This window comes from Tupaia chinensis, unplaced genomic scaffold (assembly GCF_000334495.1).
Source record: "Tupaia chinensis unplaced genomic scaffold, TupChi_1.0 Scaffold149780_1, whole genome shotgun sequence".
Taxonomy (NCBI): Eukaryota; Metazoa; Chordata; class Mammalia; order Scandentia; family Tupaiidae; genus Tupaia; species Tupaia belangeri.
This window is the reverse complement of record NW_006209624.1, coordinates 459158-470199: the sequence shown is the minus strand read 5'-3', so window position 1 is coordinate 470199 and position 11042 is coordinate 459158. Positions and strand designations below refer to the sequence as shown.

Genomic DNA, 11042 nt, shown 5'->3' with positions numbered 1-11042 from the left:
TAGGCTTTATTGCAGGGATGCAAGTGTGTTTCAACATAGACAAAACCATAAATGTAATACAACATATTAACAGTGTTACTGAACTCAAATCAGGTTCGCTCGCCCAAGCGCTATAAAACCAAACCATAGGCACATGTTGTGATAAAGGAAAATACGGCTTTATTGCAAAGTGCAGAGCAAGGAGAGCGGACAGCTCATGCCAAAAAGACCCAGTCTCCTGGAGATGTTCCCCACATGTGTTTTTAAGGACAAAAATTAGGGGCATAGGTCCTAAGTGCATTATCAGTTCAGTGATTAGTTCAAGAGGGTGTAATCATCTCATGGGCATTTTTGATTAGTGAGACCTTAGATCATCAAATTTCTCTTCAGGTGTCTGAAGCCATTCATCCTGGGGTCTTTGAACTCACAACCAGCAGTTTCCAGCCTATAAAACATCTTACATATTGAATTGAAACCGTTATCTTTCTTTTACGTGAGAGTTCAGAGGTCAAATAGCCCTCACTCATGGTCCATGTGGGTCATTATCATAACCAAAAGTCTGAAGACTTACTTCTTACTCTGGGCCATTACAATGGAAATGGACCATATATTTCAAGAACCTTAGAAAATACATTAGGGGGTCCTTGCTCAGTATCAACAGAAAGAAAAGAAAACATATGATCTTATCAATCAATGCAGAAAATGCATTTGATAAAATACATCCCTTAGTGTTTAATACTCAGGGCAAAATCAGCACAGAAGGGACATTTCTCAGCAAAATAAAAGACATTTAAAAAAAAGCCCATAGCTAACATCATACTGAATGAGGAAAAGAGATTAAAGCTTTTCCATTAAAAATTGAAATAAGACAAAGTTACCCACTTTCTTCCTGCTTTTTCAACATAGTACTTAAAGTCCTAGCCAATGCAACTAGACAAGAGACTAAAATAAAAGGCATTTGAATAGGGAAGAAATGAAGTGATCTCTATTTGCAGATGACATGATTATACACATAGAAAACCCAAAAGAATACCCTCCCCAAGATAAAAATCTCCTAGAAGTAATAAATAAATACAGTAAAGTGACAGGATATAAAATCAATGTACAAACATTTATAGCATTTCCATACATGAATTGTCTACAAAACAATGAACAGACTTAAGTAGCACTGAAGAAAGTAATCTCATTTACACCAGCCAAAAAAAAAATATGAGATACCTAGAAATGAATTTAAACAAAGAAGTCAAATATCTCTATGATGAAAAGTATGAAAATTATGTGAAAAGACATCCTATGATGCTGAATTAGAAGAATAAATATGATCAAAATGTCAATTCTACCCAAATTAATTTGTAAATTTAAAGCAATCCTAATCAAATTACCAGGTGTATTCTTCACAGAATTGCAAACTATGTCTCAGATAAAGAACTAATGACCAGAATATACAGGGAAATCAAGCAGCCTACCCTTCCTCCCCCCAAAAAATAATTTAATTAAGAGATGGGCAAATGAGCTAAAACAGACCATTTTCTTTTAGTTGTTTTTTTTTTTTTTGAGAGAGGTTTTTGCTACAGGGCACGTGTGCCCGCCAGACATACAGAGAGAGACAGAGAGATAGAAAGCGAGAAATCACCTTCCAGAGGGGATGACCACCCCACAATCCCTTCTCCTCCATTCTCCTCTCGGGATCTTGGGCACACACACACACATGCACGGCGTGAGTTTAAGTCACCGGGTCTGGGATTCAAACCGCAGTTGACTATGTGGGAGTCCAGTGACATTGCCATTATGCTAACTGCTGGTCCCAACAGACAATTTTCTAAGGAATACTTACAAACAACCAAAAAGCATATGAAAAAAATGCTCAACATCCCTTATCATATGGGATATGCAAATCAAGACCACAATGAGATACCACCTTACTCTAGTCAGAATTGGCTAAAATTAAAAAAATAATAATAAAGAATAAGTACTATTGAGGCTGTGGTGAAAAGAGAACATTCTTACACTGTCGGTGAGAATGTAAATTAAGTACATTCACTCTGGAGACCCACATGGAGGTTCCTCAAAAACCTATAAGTAGAACTGCCATATGATCCAGTAACTCCATTCCTGGATCTCTACCCTAAGGATAGAAATACACTCAGTAAAACATTTGTACATCCACTTTTATTGTATTTTTTTTTTTGAGAGATTTTCGCTATAGGGCGCGTGCGCTCGCCAGACAGACAGAGAGAGACATAGAGACAGAAAGCGAGAAATCACCCCCCAGAGGGGATGGTCACACCGCAATTCCTTCTCCTCCATTCTCCTCTCGGGATCTTGGGCATGCACGCACACGTGCCCGGCGTGAGTTTTAAACCACCGGGTCCGGGACGTGAACCGCGGTCGACTACGTGGGAGTCCAGCGACATAGCCATTACGCTAACTGCTGGTTCCCTTTTATTGTCATTTTTGACAATTACTAAGACAAGGAACCAACTCAAATGTTCAAGAACAGGCAATTTTTCTCAGCTATGGGTGGTGGCCACTGCCAGGCTTCAGCTTCCAGTCCGTGGAGGGCAGGGTGAAGTGGACAGTGGCTCCGGCACTCCGAGACCTTCCACCCAAACTAGCACTCCTGCTGTTCTGCAGCGCCCCGAGCCTGATGCTTCCCCCCTCAGCGCCCCATCACAGTCACCGCCACCAAGTGAGCGGCCCAAATGCAGGCCAAGTGTGTGTGGGTGGGAGACAGAGCCATAGGTAAAAGTTGTCTATTGATCAGTTATACAATCAATGCCTTCCCTGGAGAATATATTCTTACTGTCTTTGATAACTATTCTGCCAATGTTATGATGGATGGAAAACCAGTGACTCTGGGTTTATGAGATACAGCTGGACAAGAAGATTATGACAGATTACACCCCCTATCCTATACACAGACAGATATATTCTTAATTTGCTTTTCCCTTGTGAGTTCTGCATCATTCAAAAATGTCCATGCAAAGTGGTATCCTGAAGTACGACACCATTGTCCCAGTACTTCCATCATTCTAGTGGGAACTAAACTTGATCTTTCAGATGATAAGGACACAATTAAGAAACTGAAGGAAAAGAAGCTGACTCTCATCACCTACCCACATGGTCTAGCCATGGCTATGGAGATGGTGGTGTAAAATACCTAGAGTGCTCAGCGCTCACACAGCAAGGCCTCAAGACAGAGTTTGATGAAGCTATTGGAGCAGTTCTCTGCCCACCTCCTGTCAAGAAGAGGAAGAGAAAATGCCTGCTGCTGTAAATGTCTGAGTCCATCGTTCTTGTCCTGTCCCTCAGAACCTTTATATGCTTTGCTCAATTACGGTGGAGGCTTTGCACTCAATGCCAAGTTTTTGTTACAGATTAATTTTTCCATAAAATAATTTTGAACCAACCAATAATTCTAAGGTTTTTGTTTTAAGAGTACAAACTCACATCCTATTAAAATTTAGCTCTAAAATGACAAGCCCTCTTAAAGCCTTATTTTTCAAAAGTCCCTATTTCTTGCTCAGAATAAGAGCTGCCAAAATATCTTCTGAACTAAGTTGCATTGTTGTGCTAAGAACACCAAGCACTTAACTGTTTAAAGATCTTTGTCTTTAAGACTAGTTTCTGCTCTTAGGAGAGGCACTTTCTAAGGAGTTTTTGGATAGGTAAAGCACAACAACTGCCTTAATGAAATGTTGCCATTTAATGCATCAATAATTTATCAACCTGGGACCAGCTATTGGCATAATGGCTATGTCACTGGACTCCCACGTAGTCGACCATGTTTCGAGTCCTGGACCCGGTGGCTTAAACTCATGCTTGGCGTTTGTGTGTGTGTGCCCAAGATCCCAAGAGAACAGAGGAGAAGGGATTGCAGTGTGGCCATACCCCCAGGGGGTGATTTCTTGTTTTCTATCTCTCTGTCTCTCTGGTGAGTGCACACGCCCTATAGCAAAAACCTCTAAAAAATTAAAAATAAAATAATTTACCAACCCAAGTTTATTACATAACCTTGTACTTTATATTATCATGGAAAGAGTCTAACACCTCAACTCTCTGGATCAATCTGTTTGATTTTGTAGTGAATATTTTTTCAAAAAAATAGTTGAATAGCTTTTGCTGCAATTTTGAACAGAATTCTTATTTATGTGTTTCCTTTAATGAAGTATTCTGTTCTTAGTTGTGGGTGTGCTGGGGTGGAGTGTGTGAAACACTTGATGTGATCAAAGGATAAAGACAGTATTTTGAAAAAATTTTAAGTGGTTATTAATTTACACTGCACTGTCCATGGAATAATCAAACTGAACAAAAGTGTCACAGGTAAAAAATTTTAAAAGGCTAATTTCTACCATAAGCAGTAGATGATGAAGAAAGTTCGGTATTACCAGTATGTATTTTCATAAGCTTTTCCTTTTTCTTACATCTCCCTCCCAAAAATTGGGCATTTAATTCATCTTTGAACTAGTCATTACCATAGTTGATAACTTAGTAAGTGCATTTCTTATAGAGCCCCTTATGAATGAGCAATATACCTCTTTGTATTATAAAATTTTTTTGATAATGTATTAGACTTTTTTGTAAATTAGTAAAAGTGCATTCTTATTTTTATATTGCTTTATTCAAAGCTAATAAGTGTTTTCCTTAGTTTTTTAGTAACTAGGTATAAAAATCATGTGTTGCAGCTTTACGGTTTTTTTAAATATTTTAGATATTCTAAACTATGAACCTTCTTAACATCACTGTCTTGCCAGATCACCAACAATGTCACTTCACTAAAACTGATCCTCTTTACCTCCCCCACATGGCCACATACTTCTTGTTGCTTTGCCTAACACTGTTCCTTTGGGTCTGTGAGGTTCTGTAAACTGTGCTAGTGCTAATGATGTTCTGTACAACTTACTCACAGGTAAGAATACAATGTTGGACCTTTCAACCACTAGAATAAAATTTTTTAAATTGACAGTTGCAGAATTGTGGAGTGTTTTTACATTGATCTTTTGCTAATGAAATTAGCAATATGTTTTGCATGTATGATTTAATAAATCCTTGAATCATAAAAAAAATGTCCAAGAACAGATGAATGGATTGAAAAAGTGTGGTCCAGGGACCAGCAGGTGGCATGGTGATTAAGGACACTGGACTCCCACATGGATGACCATGGTTCAAGTCCCAGACCTGGTTTGCCAGGATACTTAACCCTGATCTGGGTAGGCCTCACTGTTCACTCCAACAGCCTGGATCTTAGACATAGAAAACAAAATTTTGACCTAAAAAAAAATCATCAGAAAGATCAAAAAAAAAAAGAATGTGATATATGAAAAATACTAGGTACCATTGATAATCTATTCCATGAAATCTTGGAAGAAAACTTTCCAATCCCAGAGAAGCATTCAAACATCCAGACCCACGAAATACAAAGGATCCCAAATAGAATCAACCTAAGAAGATCATCTCCATGGCACATCATAATCAGATTGGCCAAAACAACAGATAAAGATAAAATAATAAAATTGGCAAGAGAGAAATGTCAAGTTACTTACAAATGTTATCCCATCAGACTAACATCAGACCTCTCACCAGAAGCAACGCAATCAAGGAAAGAATGGGAAGATAAAGTCAACATGTTGAAAGAAAAACTATTTCAACCAAGATTATATACCCAGCAAGATTATCCTCCAAATGGATAGAAAAGATACAAACATTCTTGGATAAACAAAACCTGAAAGAATTTACCAACAACAGGCCACCTCTTCAAGAAATTCTGAAGAGGGACCAGCAGTTAGCATGATGGCTATGTCGCTGGACTCCTATGTAGTTGACTGCGGTTCACGTCCCGGACCCGGTGGCTTAAAACTCATGCCGGGCGCATGTGCATGCATACTCAAGATCCCAAGAGGAGAAAGGAGGAGAAGGGATTGTGGCATGGCCATCCCCTCTGGGCGGTGATTTCTCACTTTCTGTCTCTCTGTCTCTCTCTGTCTGTCTGGCAAGCAAACGCACCCTACAGCAAAAACCTCTCAGAAGAAAAAAAAAAAAGAGAAATTCTGAAGAGAGTACTATACCAAGACAACTAAAAAGATACAGACATGTCATGATGGTTCAGGGTGCTATACTCCCACATGGCAGACCATGGTTCAAGTCCCAGACCTGTGGACTTGCTTTCTCATTTTTCTTCTCTCTCTCTCTCTCTCTCTCCCTCTCTCTCTCTCTCTCTCATCTCTCTCTCGGTCAAATTAAAATAAATAAGTAAAGTTAAATAAAATAATTCTTTAAAAAATGATACAGACAGAAATAAGAGAACACAAAACAATCAAGAAAATGGCCAATGTAATGTAAGGGACAAGTCCAGAAATATCAAAAATAACATTGAATGGCAATGGATTAAATTCTCCGATCAAGAGATACAGATTATCTGAATGGATATAAAAACATAAACACTCCATCTGTTCCCTATAAGAAGCCCACCTCAAGGATAAAGACAAACATAGACTAAAAGTGAAGGGCTGGAATTGCTATATTGATTTCAGAAAAAAATGGACTTTAAGACAAAAACTGTAGAAGAGACAGAGAAAGACATTATATAGTAGGAAAAGGGCTAATTCATCGAGAAGACATAACGCTTATAAATATCAATGCACTCAAAACAGGAGCACCCAAAGAAGGAAGGAAAGACTGCTAGATCTAAAAGGAGAGATAGACTACAACACAAAGTGGTTGGATATTAACACCCCACTATCTCCTTTAGACAGACTATCTAGACAAAAAATAAGCATAGAGATACAAGATCTAAATAATACCATAAATCACATGGAGTTGACAGACATCTATGTATTCTTCTATACCAAACCCAAGAAATGTAAATTTTTCTCATCTGTACATGAACCTTTTCAAAGACTGACCACATGATAGAACAGAAAACAAGTCTTTACAGATTCAAAGGCATAAAAACCATATACAGCATCTTCTCTGAACATGAAGGAATTAAATTTGATATTAATTCCAAAAAAAATCTTTGAAAATGAACAAACATATGGAAACTAGAAAACCTACACATGAAGGACTTCACACTGAAGAAATTAAGATTGAAACCAAAAGATTTATGAAAACCAATGTTAATAAGTGCATCAGATTCCAAAATCTATGGGACACAGCAAAACCAATCATAAGAGGTAAGTTCATAGCCAGTAGTGCACATATGATAAAATGGGAAGGTAGCAAGTGGACAACCTAATATCATGCCTCAGGGAATTGGAAAAACAATAACAAAAAAATCCAAAAAGTGCCAGAAGGAAAGAAATAATAAAGATTTGAGCAGAAATGAATGAAATATAAAATTAAAATAAAACTATAGAGAAAATAAATAAAAGTAAAAGCTGGTTCTTAGAAAGGATAAACAAAATTGACACATAATTAGACGAATTAAGAAGATGATTAAAAGAAACCAGATAAATCAAATTTTCAATGGAACAGACAATATTACTACAGACATAATAGAAATAAAAAACATCATTAGAAGACACAATGAGTGACTATACACCAACAAACAAGAAAACCTGGGTGAGGTGGACAAATTCCTGGACACATATAATCTACCAACATTGACTCAGAGGGACACAGAAATCCTGAATAAAGCCATAACAAACAATGAGATTGAATCAGTAATAAATAACCTCAAGGCAAAGAAAAGCCTAGGCCCTAATGGTTTCACATCTTAATTCTACAAAAAGTTTAAGGAAGAGTTAAATGCCATTCTATTCACTCAAGTTATTTCTGAAGATCAAAAAAGAAGGAATCCTCCCAGGTTCATTTTAAGAACCCTCCATCACCCTCATCCCCAAACAGACCAGGACATGACAAGGGAAGAAAACTACAGATCCATATTTCTGATGATGATAGATGCAAAATTTTTCAACAACATGCTAGCAAATCATAAACAACAATATCTAAAATGATTATACATCACAACCAGGTAGGCTTTATTCCAGGGATGCAAGGGTGGTTCAATGCATGCAAAACCATAAATGTAATACACCATATTAACAAAAAGAAAGCTAAAAATCATATGATTATATCAATCAAAGCAGAAAAAGCATTCGATAAGATAGAATATCCCTTCGTGATTAAGTCTATCAGCCATATCAACAATACAAGAGTCATTTCTCAACACAATAAAAACAATCTATGAAAATTACACAGCCAGCATCATACTGAATGGTGAAAAGCTGAAAGCTTTTCCACTAAAACCTGGTATAATACAAGACTGCCCACTTTCTCCACTCATTTTCAATAATGTACTGCAAGTCCTAGCCAATGCAATCAGAAAAGAGACTAAAATTTAAAAATAAGGGAAAGAAGAGACAAAAATTATATATATTTACAAAATTTTATATATTATCTAGATTTGCAGATGACATGATTGTATACATAGAAGACTCAAGGGTTTCCCCAAAATCTCCTGGAAGTAGTAAATGAATAGAGTAAAGTGGCAGGAAACAAAATCAACCTCCATAAATGTATAGCACTTCTATACACAAACAACAAGCAGACTGAGGTAAAACTGAAGAAAGTAATCCCATTTACCATAGCCACAAAAAGTATAAGACACCTAGGAATAAATCAAACCAAATAAGTTGAAGACCTTTACAAGGAAAACTATGAAAATCTAAAAAAGAACATTAAAAAATTACACAAAACAGAGGAAGTACACCCCATGTTCCTAGATCAGAAGAATTAATATAATCAAAATGGCAATTCTACCCAAATTAATCTACATATTTAATGCAATCCCAGTGAAATTACCAAAGACATTTAGAAAAGACAATCATAGAATTTGTCTGGAATCATAAAAGATGACCCTGTATTGACAAAGCAATTCTGCACAAGATCAGTGGAGTAGGAGACATCTCACTCTCTGACCCAAAAGTATATTACAAAATTGTAATAATCAAATTAGCATGGTACTGTCCCAGAAACAGATATGTGGACCAATGGGACAGAATAGAGACAAGGGAAATATACCCTAAAACATACAGCTAACTGATTTTTGACAAAGGGCACCAGTGGGGGGAAAAATCTTTTTAGCAAATGGTGCTGGAAAAATGGGTATCGATCTGCAGAAAGATGAATCTGGACCCCTATCTCTCACCACTAACTAAAATCAATTCAAAGTGTATCAAAGATCTAAACCTGAGAAGTCAAATATACAACTAGTGGTGCAAGACACTACGGAATCTCTGGGAGATATTGGAGTAGGCAAAGACTTCTTAATTAAGACCCCCAAAGCACAGACAATAATCTCAAATACAGACAAGTGTGATTACATCAGATTAAGAAGCTTCCACACAGCAAAAGACACAGTAGGTAGTTTGAATCAACAACCCTCAGAATGGAAGATTATTTTTATAAACTATGCCTCAGATAAGGGACTGATAACTAGAATGCACAGAGAACTTAAGAGGCTTACCTGAATTTAAAAAATGATCAATCCAATTAAAAGATGGGAAAATGTGCTGAACAAGCAACTCTCTAAGGAAGACATATGAACAGTCAAAAAGCATATGAAAAAATATTCAACATTCCTGGTCATAAGGGAGATGCAAATCAAAATCACAATGAGATACTACCTAAACCCAGTCAGAATGGTGAAGATAAAAAATAAAAATGGTAATTGCTGGTGAGACTGTGCCAGGAAGTGAACACTCCTACACTGTTGGTGGGATGTAAATTAGTACAGCCACTGTGGAGAACAATATGAGGTACCTCAAATATGTACAAATACCACTGCCATATGATCCAGCCATTTTTCTCCTTGGTATCTACCAAAAATATAGGGGAACATTCAGTCAGACAAGTGCTTGCACGTCTTTGTTTATTGTGGCATTATTCACAATTGCTAAGACATGGAACTAACCCAAATGTCCACAAAAAAATGAATGTGTTGAAAAAGTGTGGCACATATACTCTATGGAATACTATTCAGCCATAAAAAAACAAGATCCTGGCTTTTGATAAAAAGTGGATGAATATGGAAGATTTATTGCTGAGTGAAGCAAGACAGGCTATGTAAGAGAGACATTATATGTCTCCACTTAATATATACCAACTTCCACACTCTATAGTGAGATCTGAAGATTAGAGGATATAGAATCATGTAAAATGGTTACAGATATTGAATACAGCCTGGGAAGAAGGTAGAAGGAAAAAAAAATATGTGAGGAAAGCAATCAAGGAGAAAATAGGGAAGACATTTATAGGACACAAAAATGGACAAATAACTGTAGATGATAACATGTATAGTATCTTCAACTGGATTAATGTGAAGTGTGCTCATATTGGGTAAATTGTACGAACTGTAATGATGTATAGTGACTGAATGTATTAAATTAAATAAAATTCAACTTTAAAAAAGAATTTTCAAATAAAAGGGATAAGAAAAAGAAAAAAAGAAATTTAGAAGGAGAAAGAATCACTGTAAACTAGGAAAAAAATTACATGAATAATATATTAGCACTTATGTAGACATTACAGTTAGGGGACAAAGCTATTCCAAATATTTTAGATACAAAATATGTATATATTGTATGTATATATATTAAGAAACATAGGTACCACAGAGTGGCCCTTGTTCTGCAGGAGACCTCCAGTTCCATCTCTAGGCCCCTGGCCAACAAGGGAAACAGAGGCAGGGGTGCCACTGTCCCCTGCCCCATTTCCAGGCTCCCAAGACCAGGACCCCACTCCCTACTGAGGTAGGTGGTTTTCATTTATTTTTTTCTTTCTTTGCTCTTCCTTTTTGTTTTGATAATACCCTGCTCTCCCCGGTCCCACAGAGTGGCCCTTGCTCTGTAGGAGACCTTCAGGTCCATCTGTAGGCTCCTGGCCAGCAAGGGAAACTGAGACAGGGGCACCACTACCCCCCGCCCCACTTCCAGGCCCCAAAGACCAGGACCCCACCCCCTACTGAGGTAGACAAGTTTTTATTTATTTATTTTCTTCTTTTTTTGCTCTTCCTTTTTGTTTTGTTAATACCCTGCTCTCCCCTGTCCCACAGAGTAGCCCTT

At 37.2% G+C, this 11042-nt stretch overlaps 1 pseudogene; it reads left to right on the top strand.

Moving 5' to 3' along the window:
* Window positions 1–2584: 2584 nt before the first annotated feature.
* Window positions 2585–3256, top strand: LOC102475830 (ras-related C3 botulinum toxin substrate 1 pseudogene; annotated as a pseudogene).
* Window positions 3257–11042: the final 7786 nt, after the last annotated feature.